This window comes from Chanodichthys erythropterus, chromosome 19 (genome assembly GCF_024489055.1).
Source record: "Chanodichthys erythropterus isolate Z2021 chromosome 19, ASM2448905v1, whole genome shotgun sequence".
Taxonomy (NCBI): Eukaryota; Metazoa; Chordata; class Actinopteri; order Cypriniformes; family Xenocyprididae; genus Chanodichthys; species Chanodichthys erythropterus.
In genome coordinates this window covers 8,113,768-8,126,998 of record NC_090239.1, presented here as the reverse complement: position 1 = coordinate 8,126,998, position 13,231 = coordinate 8,113,768, and positions in this window count along the sequence as shown.

Sequence of the window (13,231 nt, the reverse complement as noted above, 5' to 3'; positions counted from 1 at the left end):
AATCAATATGAACTGCATACAGTGTCAAAAATGCATACAGTACACTCTTAATTAAAAATAAAGGTTCTTTATTGGCATCTGGTTCCATGAAAAACTTCTTAACAGCCATGGAACCTTACACAAAAGTTTCTGTATAGCTTCTTTAGATTATTAAAATATTCTTCACACTAAGAAAAACATAGCCGTTTTTCCACCGTTGGGCTGAACAGTTGGTTTCTACAGTTACGGTTCATTTTCCACTATGGGGCTGATAATGGCCACTCTTTGGAATTTAATACAAAATCGTCTGTCGTTACCTTGGTAATGCAACAGTTTACTGATGATATGAGATGTAAATCATGACCGAATTATGTCGGATGATCAGATATTTTAGACGGTTAGACAACCGTGCTGAGAATTCCGGTTTGTAATCGTGCCATTCCGTACCAGGCTCAAGTGGAAACACAACTGGAACCGTTCCTTACCATTCAAAGAACCGTTCAGCCCAACGGTGGAAAAGCGGCTATGATTCTTTTAAGAACTGCTCACTGAAAGGTTCTTTGGGGAACCAAATATGGTTCTACTATGGCGCCCCTGTGAAAACCTTCCTTGTGGAACCTTTATTGTTAAAAGTTTATGCTAAGATTCCGATCAGCAGTCAGAGGAACTGGAAAATAAAACCTCTGTGATGATGTCTGAGACTTTTTCAGTCACTTTAAACTGGTGAGTACGTCTCAAGGAATGATTGATACCATCACTCAGGGCAAAAGCAAAAAATATACAAACTTTGGTAGCATGAGAACAGCATTCCTGGAGCTGGATAAATCATACAGAGACATGCAGATGACAGACAGACCTTGTCCAGCAGGCAGAAGCTGAATCAGAGCATGAAAAATGCATAAAACTGCTCTGACTCCATCTCCTGGGACCAAAGAGACAGAGTAGACGCTCCCCTTGGAGAGTGATTTCCCATACACACCAGTGATGTGTGTCCACGTGGACCACACAGACAGCTAAAAAGCTTGGTTGATTCAAGGGCCTATTTCATTGTAGCTCACTGACTTCGTAGCATAGGTGTAGAAACATGTTCAGATACCCTCATACAACATCCACATGAAGTATGAGTGGACTTTGCAAATGTAATTTTAACTGAAAAAAGCATTATGTTTAGAAAAACATATACAGTATTGCATATGATATATAGCATATACTGTTCCACAATTCTTGAATAAATGTTTTGGCAAAAAAAGAGAAAAAATTAATTTTGTTTTCAACATTTGGCAAAAATGAAGAGACATCTCATCAAATACAAGTATGGTGTGCCACAGGGCTCAGTGTTAGGTCTTCTGCTTTCCTCCTTATATATGCTTCCCCCGATGTCACAATTTATCCTTACAGAGAATGATTGCCTTACAATATTCAGACAGTTAAAATACAGCATGGGTAGGGCATTTAAGAATGCAGATGCCCACAGGTGTCTACCAGGCCCGCCTGGCAGTCGTTTGTAATTTAAGAGTCACAGCATGCTTCCATTTCTGTTTAAATCAAATTAATCCAACATCTATTTATAGGTGCTTCCCTTAATGAACATGCTGGTGGATCCAAGAACCACATTGGTAGTGAGAAAAATAAAAAGACAGAAGAACATGAAATCTCCTTAATATCACAATTATATCTCCTATATAGACAGCAATGAAATTCAATAGAGAAATAGGACTTTTGCTGAAGATTATATTGCTGTGATTAGATTCGCAAAGATCTTTAAGGCATGTGTCAAAACTCAGATATCTCCAAATAAATTCTTGTCAAATTTTTCCAATGCCATAATATTATTATAATTCTACTATTACTCTATGACAACAACAGTCTAATTTATTTCTATTTTTATCTCTCCTTAGGAATTATAAGAGAAACATCAGAGATGAAGTCGATGCTTAAATGAAACAACTGTGCACTCCATTATGTCTCCTGAGCAATGAAAGACCAGCCTTTGACTGATAAAATGTTCCGCTGGGAAAGTCTAAGTGGGAAAATGAGAAGTATGATTGTAGATGGCATGCAGATTAAGACGGAGACAAAGAAAGAATGAAAGATGCTAATGTTGACCTCAATCCTCAGAACTACAACTGATGCCAGAATGTGCTATATCACTTCAAAGACTATTGCAGAAGTGCTTTCTCCAACAATTATCCCTCTCACTCAACGTCTATCTTTTGGTGTCATCATTGTTATTCAAGCGCAGTCTTGGAATGCAATGGTTTTTGTGGATGAACGATTTTACTACTGATCAAAGTCTGCCAGAAACATCTGGGCCAGCATAGCAAAGCTGCTTTAATGGCAAACTGCTTTTGAGGATATGAAACAATATTTTGACTTTTTACATCATACTGTTTTATTTGACTCTAAACTACTCTTGCATAGTTTGAACATTTTAAAATGCCATCAAAATGTTCCTCCTTAACAGGAGAATAATGGTTGTTCCAACCAGTACAAGCTAGTTTATGGCCAGGGGCCTTGTAAGTAAGGGCACCTATTCATTCAAATACCTGAGCTCTTACACCTTCTGTGTTCACACATTTTACTCAGGCTTGTTTAATATTCTTAAGTTGTAGATAAACACTTGGCATAAGGAAGCTTTTCACTTCACTTGAGAAAGTAGCGCCTAATTCCGAACAAACAGACAGACATGCACCCAGGTTGTTTCAAATGCTGACCTCTGACCTCTCTAGCGTACAAGTAGACTGAGCCATATTGCCACACATGGGCTATTTGACTCCTCTGAAAGGCTAGTTTTCTGACAGCTTGTGTTTATTATAACAAGTGCTGGAATTCAGTCTAATGAAGGTTTTTATTATCTATAATAAGGTCAACTGGAGCCAAAGCACCATGAGTGGAGCGTTTAAGAGAGGACAACCAGCGGAAGATTGACAAGAGCTGCTGGCACTTTTGTCTGTTGTTCTAACGTCTCATAGTGATGGTAAGATGACAGTGTTCTCTCACAGTTTACTTGTAGCTTATCATAGAGTGTGATTGTGAATAGATTTTTGACAGTTAACTTGATTCATCAACTGTTGTCCATATGTTTGCATGACACATTTTTTGGAAGCTCATATAACCATGAATGGTGCTTTAAACATTAGGATTTAACATTTAACATTTGCCAAAATCCTGTGATTTCAGTAAACAAGGCTTCGTTACGTCATAACTGTTTCGAAATTTCAATAGCCCATCACTAGAAATTGTTGAAAAAAAGTTTTATCGCTGTATAATATTAAGGTTAAACCACTGTACTCACATGAACTGTTTTAAATATGCTTTTAGTACTTTTCTGGGCATTGAAAAACGAAATGATCTTGCTCTCAATGCCTCAATGAGCCATTGGATTTGATCAAAAATATCTTAATTTGTGTTCTGAAGATGAACGAAGGTCTTACAGGTGTGGAACGACATGAGGGTGAGTAATTAATGACTGAATTTTGATTTTTTTGGCTGAACTAACCCTTTAAGATTTTATTGAAATGTAATTGTAACGATAATGACCATTTTAAAGGGAAAATAATCTCGAAACAACATATTCACCTTGTCATGCAAACATATGGGCGACAGGCGTACATCACATTAGAACTTAATACAATGGGTAGCTGTAGCCAGGTCTTTATAGAGGCATTGACTCGAGGGTCTATTCTAGATGGATGAAATCTGGCCCACAGCATTTTTCATTCTTCAAAGAGACTGCAGCAACACCAGCTTTAGTCCTCTAGTCGTGAACACCGGGGAGTAAGCATGCTGCCACACTGATATCCATTATAGTTAAAGAGAGAGATAGTTAGCACATGGGAGAAACGGAAAGGGAGAGTGAGAAAGAAACAGAGAGCCATAAAGTCTGATTTCAGCCACCTGTGCTCCTGTGCTCAGCTCATTCTTTGTGTGACACGCTGTGCGCAGATAATTTCACTTATGCAAATGTTTTTTGTTAAAAGGAAATTATTGGGCATGCTTCAGAGAAATGAGCTAAAGAACAAAATGAAGGAGAGGAGAATATAGAGAAGTTTAAATGAGAAAAAGTTGGATGAATTATGAAAGTCTTTTGCATATCCACCTTTTCCCCATTATGCCAAACCGGTGGACTGGTAATTAAAGTCATGCACTGATGGGATTGGTGCGTTCTGTGCCACCGTGCTCCTTTATTGCACTCTGTCATTTTGGCACATTTGAGACAGGAAGGGGGTTGTGGAACTAGACTGGAAAAATGAGCATAGGTCTAACGAAAAAGAGGGCAGTAAATAACGTAGACCACCAACGCTGGTGGGTTTCTTGATAAATGGGGATTTTTCTACTCTTGGTTCAGGTAGAACCTTGTCTGTGATGATTATTTAGACATTCCAGGAAAGTGAGGATTTTTTTTTTCTGTGATCTTTGGGAAGTTTATATTATAGGATAGAGACATGTTTGTTTTGTGTGCATTACATAGTGTACGAACAAGGCCAGACAAGATGAACTAGTGAATTGTTTTCCATGTTTTTTGTCCAAAAAACAAAAGAGCTTTACTCTTGATAGTCCCTCCCCTACTGAAATTTCATTGGTCAAAAATTGGGTCAAAATAAAGTCAATTTTGATTTCATGTGTACTTTAAAATCTGAAAAAAGTATCAGTAAAAATATTTTGAACATCCTACAAGCCTACAATCTGATTTATTATTGATAACTGACTGTTATTCTAGGTTGAACATGTACTGGGTTGTTAAATCATGTGATTTCAAGGCAGTATCATTGCAACTATGTTCTTTTTTCGAAAGAAATGGTATCTGTGAGGATTTCCAGTCAGGATTTAGACTGTAGCATAGTACTGAGACTGCTCTCATTAGAGTTACAAATTATTTGCTCTTACCATTAGATCATGGTTGTATCTCTCTTAGTGCTGCATTCAACACTATCGACCACAACATTCTTTTAAATAGACTCGAAAATTAAGTTGGCATAAGTGGAATTGCATTGGCACGGTTCAAATCATACTTATCTGACCGTTATCAGTTTGTAGCTGTAAACAAAGAGATGTCATATCGATCACAAGTTCAGTATGAAGTACTGCAAGGCTCAGTACTAGGACCATTGCTTTTCACTCTGTACATGCTGCCCTTTGGGGATATCATTAGGAAGCATGGGGTTAGTTTTCACTGTTACGCTGATGATACTCAGCTCTATATTTCTTTGCGCCCTGGCGAAACTTACCAATTCACAAAATGAAAGGAATGCATAGCTGATATATAAAATTGGAAGACAAGTAATTTCCTACTACTAAATTCTGAAAAAAAGAGAGAGATTCTAATTATTGAACCAAAAATTTATTTAAGCTGGACAATGACACCATTTTCTCTAAGAGCTGCTGTGCAGCCAAAATTATTTGCCATTTATCACTGTAAAGCTGCTTTGACACAATCTGCATTGTAAAAAGCACTATATAAATGAATATGACTATACCTGGCTTGACTAGTGTCAGTATAAAAGGGTTACAGAGATGTTAGCTAGAAAGGTCTATTTAATATGCCTGCAAACCATCAGTGTAAGACACCACCTCTTTAATGTATCACAGCTGCTGGGAATCACTCCTCACACACGACAGACAGTGACCTTGGTGTCTCATTAGAACGTTCGTTCAGTGTTCTTGTTCAGTGTGTCTGATGATTAACAGTCCTGCTGGGGCCCTCCTGTCCATTGTGTCCAACAGCCAAACAGCATGAAGGACCAGGGACAGTGAGATGAACCATTTCAATGTGACACCAACACACCTGCAGTTAGCGAATGTTTTATTTAATAGAATAATTTACTCAGAAATAAAAATTCTGCCATTATTTACTACACCCTCACTTTGTTCCAAACATGTATAACAATATTTGAAGACAAAAGGACAGACTTTGTATTGTGATTTTCTGTTTGTTCATCACTCAAAGCTATAGTATGACTTCAGAAGATTTGTACTATATAGAGCACAAGTCATTTGAAACATTTTTATGGTGCTTTTTGTTATTTTGGAGCTTGACAGCCTCAGTCCTTCTCCACTTTCATTATATTGAAAAGAGTGGCAAGGATATAATTTGCACATCTCTCCTTTTGTGTTCCACAGAATAATTTAAGTCATACAGGTTTGAAACGACAAGATGGTGAGTAAATGTTCATAGAATTTCCATTTTGGCTGAACTATCCCTTTTATTTGAGCAGCTATCATTCATGATTGGAGACTCAATGCCCAAACCCGGGTCCGTGGGGTAAAGTTGGCCTGTGATGACCTTAGATTTGGCCTGTCATCGAAGCCTTGGGGTGGGGATTTATGTTTTAAAACTTTTTATTTTTTATGTTTGCAATGAAATAGATTACAAGTCTGATTTTTGGCCCTTAGTAGTAAAATGTTTGGGCACCTCTACTGGTCTACTGGCCACCTCTACTTTCATGTTAGTGACTTTGGAAAGACGATATTATTTACCACATGACTTGTGCTGTTTTAAATCTGGCACACAGACTTGAAACATCTGCTTGTTTTTTGATATTGAAATTCTTAAGCAAAAAAGACTGCACAACATCTACACAATCGAGTTGAGTTTCACATCCCAAATCAATATAAAGTACTTCAGATGCCTGACCGTGTAATATATACAGTTACGGAGATGAAAACAGATGTTTCCGTCAGCCAGACTAAGATAAGGATTTGTTCCTTGTCTGTTTTTATTGATAGGAAATTTGAAAATTGCTTTATATTTTTAAAACAGCGATAAATGTTAGATAGGTTTGGAGTTGCGTTTGAATGATTTTTAATGTGCTTTCATGACTAGCAGATACTTTCTCCTGTCTATGTATTTGTATTATATTTTATCTGTTTTCATTCACTTACTACTATGTCTGTCATTCTGTGCGTGCGCCCTAGGCTCAACAACAGGTCATTTCCCAGGACAAGGCACAGGAGGAATCCACTTTGCTATAACATAAACAGGATTATTTTAAATCAAATTTCACAGCATTCTGAAGCAGAGCTGCACGAAAGCGTGCTCAGTGCTTTGAAAGGCAGAGGGAGAGAGAGCGAGAGAGATATTGAAAGAGTAAGTGGGAGAAATGTACTTTTATCTCTGCACAGGAATAAAGATGCGGCCCACTTTGCAAATTGACTTCGAAGGCCACAGTTCTGCAGTATTTCTGCACCCACCCGCCCCACACTTTGAGAAATATACAGCTGAAGTCTGATTCTGCAAGGATGCTTCATGATTTACGATGTAGAGAGATGTGTTCCCATCTGGGACTCCAGCCACTGCCGGACAGGAGATTTACGGGTGCAATGACACCACTGATTACTTTTGGACGCTGAGGAGAAATGGACACAGTTTGTTTTCACCCTTTAAGACCTGGACTGAGCATTGTAGAGTCCCTGAGCCTAGATTTGGGTCTTTGTCCGCTAGCAGCATCACTGGAGTTCGCTTATGGACACACACATGCTAACTTGGACAAGCTCAAGTCGATAAATAACATACACAGACTGATGGGAAACCCATAATGTATCTCCGTCGACGAGAAATGCAGAGACATTGTCATGACCCCAGAAACCACACTTGCTCTAGGAGCCGCTTGACTCCATCTGTCTCATTTTGACAAATTTGTGAGTCTTCCTGTGCGTTCCAAGGAGGCCAAACCGTGGACTTCCAAAGTTCAGCCAAACCCAATACAGTCTGAAAGCAAATGCTCGGGTTCAACTGACCTCACACTGGACTAAATGGCTTGATAGTTTTGTATTATGACTTCTGACAAATGAAATGCCTTCTTTTTCATTTACCAACAACAAGAGCCTCAAATCCATTAAGCAAGAAAAACGCAAAATGAAAGACAATGCTGCCTAACACTCTAACTCAGTCAATAAATCAGGCAGAAACAATAAGCGGAAACCATAAATGCAGACTGGATTGAAGTCATTTTTCCTCACATGGAAATTCTCAAGACATTTTCAATTTCATGCACAGCACAGAAACCATACTAAAGACATTTGTGTAATATAAGCAGGGAGAAACTCTTTTGATGATCGCGACAGGTCTGCGTTCCACCCAGCCTTACGCAAACAATGTGCCTGCCTGTCTGTCTGCCTGCCATGCATCCTCAAAGGGACATGAAGTGTCTCATATACATTTGACACAAAGAGTGGGTTATGTGACATAAACCAGATGGACTCTTCAGTAGGACCCGACATCGCGGTTTCTCAAAGACCACAGGCTTACTTGATTGCTCCACCCAGGGCCTGCTCACTGGCAACTGGGAGGCGACTCACTTTCATTCGTCTTCTCACAAGTTTGGGTGAAAAGCTTTTGGGAAGCTTTGTAAGATTGATGATCCATGGCCAATTACTGGCTTAGCCCCTCAGTCTCACAAAGAAAGCATGAGCTCGGACGTAAACACATGGGACAAAGATGCAGGGGCTGGGAATACCTGTGTCATGACAATATGTAAGTGTTTCTCCTAAAAAATCTGTCTGGACTGGAGTATCATCACTCTCACATAAAATCTGAATATTCTTCAAAACACATACAAAGGCTACTTCATATATGGTGACAGAAACCTGATTGTGATGCCATATTTGATGTAGCATGTGCAGGCATGCATTGAACAATATTTTGATTTGATTTGAGAGTGAATACAGGCTTAAATCTAGACCAGTCAAGTCACATAGATTAATTTCACGCTACCTTTACAGTACTTTTTCAAACGTTTGGGGTCAAAAAGAGTTTATTTTTTATTTTTATTATTATTAAAGAAATTAGTACTTTTATTCAGAAAGGACACATTAAATTGTATGGATGCTTGTTTCCACCACTGAATAAAACATAAAAAAGGTTTTTCTCATGCAATTGCAAATTATAAAGTTTGAATTGTGAGATATAAACTCACAATTGCGAGTTATAAAGTCAGAATTGTGATTTATAGTCAGAATTGCGTGATATAAAGTCACAATTGCGTGTTATAAAGTCAGAATTGTGATATATAAAGTCGAGTTTATATATCGCAATTGTGACTTTATAACACAATTGCAAGTTATAAGGTCAGAATTGTAAGTTATAAAGTCAGAATTGTGAGATATAAACTTGCAATTCTGAGGGAAAAATTGGACTTTAAAACTTGACTTCCTTTCTCAGAATTGTGAGAAAATGACAGAATTGTGAGTTTATATCTCGCAATTGTGAGTTTACAACGCACAATTGAGGGTTTTAACTCACAATTTTGACTTTATTTCTCACAATTGTGAGTTTATACAGTATCTCACAATTCTGACATTATAACTCGCAACTGCGAGTTTATAGCTCGCAATTCTGAGAAAAAAAGTTGTGGAAGTTTAGTTGTGGAAACAAGCTTCCGTAAAATTGATCAAGTGACAATAATGTTACAAAAGATTTCAAATATATGCTGTTCTTTTTTTCTTTTTCTTTTTTTAAACATTGTATTCATCAAAGAATCCTGAAACACAGAAGTCAACATTTGAAGTGGATCAAAAAAGTTAATCAAAGTTGTCCTAAGATCTAAGTTGTCCTAAGGAGAAGGTTTGAGGACGACTTTGATGAAAAGTTTTGATCTACTTCAAATGTTGACTTCAATATTTTTATCACGGTTTCGACAAAAGAATATTAAGCAGCACAACTTTTGAACTTTGATTTCTGAAAATCATGTGACAATGAATTCTGGAGTAATGGCTGCTGACAATTCTGCTTTACCATGACAGGAATATATTGCATTTTAAAATATAATCTAATAGAAAACATTAATTTTAAATTGTAACAATATTTCACAATATTACAGTTTTGATGTATTTTAACAAATGCAGCTTCGATGAGCAAAAACTTCTTTCAAAAACATAAAAAAATCTTGCCGACCCCAAACTTTTGAATAGCGTGTCCTTTTTGGATCTTCAAAGTTTTGGGCTTTATCTTTGGGTGAACTATCCCTTTAACATTTCATTTTATCTATAGATGAGACTTCAAGAGTATCTCTTAAAATAATCTCATTCCACAGCCTGATCCTGGTATTTCTGGATGGAGCCATCCCGAGTGAAGAAAGGAGGGGCCGGTGCATCTGACGCCCCATGGTTGACGAGCACCAGGGCGCCAGGCAAAAGCTTGTTAGACAAACTCTGACAACAAGACGCTGCCCTTGAAAATCAATTATAAACACAGGAGCTTCCCTGCATCTGTTTCTGCTCGCAGTTTTGTAGGGCTCTCTGTCTTGGATTTCGGTTTTATCCTCCCTCTCTCTGGGCAGCTTCCACAGTGGTTCAAACAGCCATCCCTGAAGGATTAGTGCGAGTTTTTAAACCCACAGGGACAAAGGGTGTAAATCATGAAGGGGTGAGCTAGAGTGATGACAGGTCATGGCATCCACTACTTATTGGGATGAGCAGTTTATGGGAGCAGTTGGGGTGTTTTTCATTGCATCTGCTTTGCCTGGCCTCCTGTTCCCAACAAGTAAACAATCGTAAAAAATGACTTTGACTGGTTAAAAAAGGGTGCAGACAAGTTTGCGCAGAGGACTTATGGGTTCCCACTCTTTAAGGTCCTCTAATGGCCCTTTAGGGCTCGGCTTACACAACCTGGGGCCCGTGGTTACTCTCAATTGTTTCAGCATGTCACCATTCCATTACACCAACAAATACCAAGTCCTGTGCTGATATTAACAAAAAAAGCTTAGTTCACTTCAGAATTAAAATTTCCTGATAATTTACTCACCCCCATGCCATCCAAGATGTTTTTGTCTGTCTCTCTTCAGTCGAAAAGAAATTAAGGTTTTTGAAGAAAACATTCCAGGATTTTTCTCCATATAGTTGACTTCAACAGTTACCAATGGGTTGAAATGTGTCCAAATTGCAGTTTCATTGCAGCTTCAAAGGGCTCTACATGATCCCAGCTGAGAAATAAGGGTCTTATCTAGTGAAACGATCTGTCATTTTCTAAAAAAAATAAAATGTATATACTTTTTAACCACAAATGTTAATGTTGCACTAGCTCTGCGATATGCCACACATTGCGTAATCATGTTGGAAATGTCACACGTGACGAAGGTGGAAGTACCGCAGTAGGGTGAAAAACTCGTTGTTCCGACATCGTTGTTTTACCTTTTTTATAAAGGCCATTTGACTTAGTCTTTGGACGTTCGCTTTGTAGACACTGGATCGGTATTTCCGCCTATACGTCACGCGTGACCTTTCCAACATGATTACGTAATGCGCGCCGCATCACAGAGCTAGTGTAAGATGAGCATTTGTGGTTAAAAAGTATATACATTTTATTTTTTTAGAAAATGACAGATCGTTTCACTAGATGAGACCGTTATTCCTCGGCTAGGATCATGTAGAGCCCTTTGAAGCTGCACTGAAACTGCAATTTGGACCTTCAATCCATTGATAAATGTTAAAGTCCACTATATATAGAAAAATAGTAGTAGGCATAGTTATTTGTTGCCTGGCAAGTCCAGAATGATTTATCTTCTACAAGATATATCAGTCTGGTCAGTCCGCCCTCTGTCGCGCCGAGTCAACTCCAAACCGTACCGTGCAATCAGATTCGTTTATTTCAGTGACGCAAACAGCGTCACTCTAGTGCGGCGAAAGTCTCTTCAATATCAACAAAGATTGCGCAGGGGAGATCCAAGAGTTTGTTCTATTCAGCCCTGAATTCAGTTTTAAATGACTTAATAATAAAATAATTATTTACTTTTCGCTGTTGACTCTCTTGTCGCTTTGCTAACGTCATATCCGTCCTTCTCTGATTGGTTTACTCCGCTTCCTGTTTGCTCGGATTTGCTCCACCATAGAAATCGAATTGATTCAATGGCCGACCAGACTCATCCGCTGGTACAGTGGTGAGGCTGGATTTTCCAGGCAAAGTTATTTGTTCAAACATGGGCACATTTTTATAAAGAGAATCTTACATCATATCGTATATCTATTCCATCAACGCATGACCCCGACAGAAACCCATCAATATATTTCAGTCACAGTCCCTTTGTTCATCTGTCTTCTTTTCTTTCTCCTTGTTTTGAAAGAATACAGTCTATCTCAAGATGCTACATTCTGCCATGATAAAAGACCACCACAGTGGATGAGACCTCTGTTTGTGTGTCCTGAAAAGCGCTGTGTGTTAAGCAGATCCATCCAATCAGCCTGCATTGTTCTGAAGCCCTTCAGACCATCTGCCTCTCAGGTTGGTCAATGCTGAAAACCTTGTGGTGAGCAGGATGTGGAGGCATGTCTAGCTTTATGACCTCTCTATATCTTTAGTCTTTACCCTGTGGAGCATCTAATTCAATTGTCATACACCTCTATATGACAATAGTCATTGTAGGTGTCTATTCTGAAGGCTGAGGGCAGCACTTAGAAGAAGTCTAAAAGAAGAAAGGGTGTAAGCATTCTTGATTAGCATCCTTGGTTACAAATGTCACTTGAGGACACAGTGAGAATCATTACCACATGTTTACCATACTTGTCCTGTGTCATTGTGAAGGCAATTCACGGTCATTTTTTTTTTTTTTTTTTTTACATAAATTCCAGTCTCTTCTTATAAATGATGAATATTTCTTGCTGATAATGTGCAAGTGTCCAATCAGATTTGTCACTATGGACATCTGTTATACTAAACAAACAATTTCCTGATCTTATTTTCTCATCCTCATTTTTCCATTCAGTGCATTGTCAACAAGCACACAAATTATGTTATTCTTGGGGAATCAGATTACATGAATTGCTGCAAATTGTGGAGCAAAACAATGAACTCGGCTGAATGACTTTTTTTTTTTGTATCAGGAAAGGTCAAATAAGTTTATCACAGAGACACTTAGTGGTCTGATATTATTTTAAATATGTTTTTTTTTTTATTCATTATTATTTATTCATTATTAAACATCAACGTTGGTCTGATTGGCTGTGAACTTTTTTATGACCCTGATTTGAATATTAGTTCAATATAAGATGCATTTTGTCTATTTAGTATAAGATATGCATGTACACACAAGCACATGATCTAAATCACATATAAAATAACATTCTAATGTTAAAGCCCCCCTGAAATTAAAATCTAAGTTTTTTTAGCTTTTAGTATGTATATGTTAGCCTTAATGTTATGAATAAGCTGGTTTGTTCCAAAACAATGACAAAATTCGCATTTAGGAGATCTAAGCATTCAAAACTTACAGACTCTCACTTCCACTAAAACGGATCACGGATTTTTATGACATCGCATCGC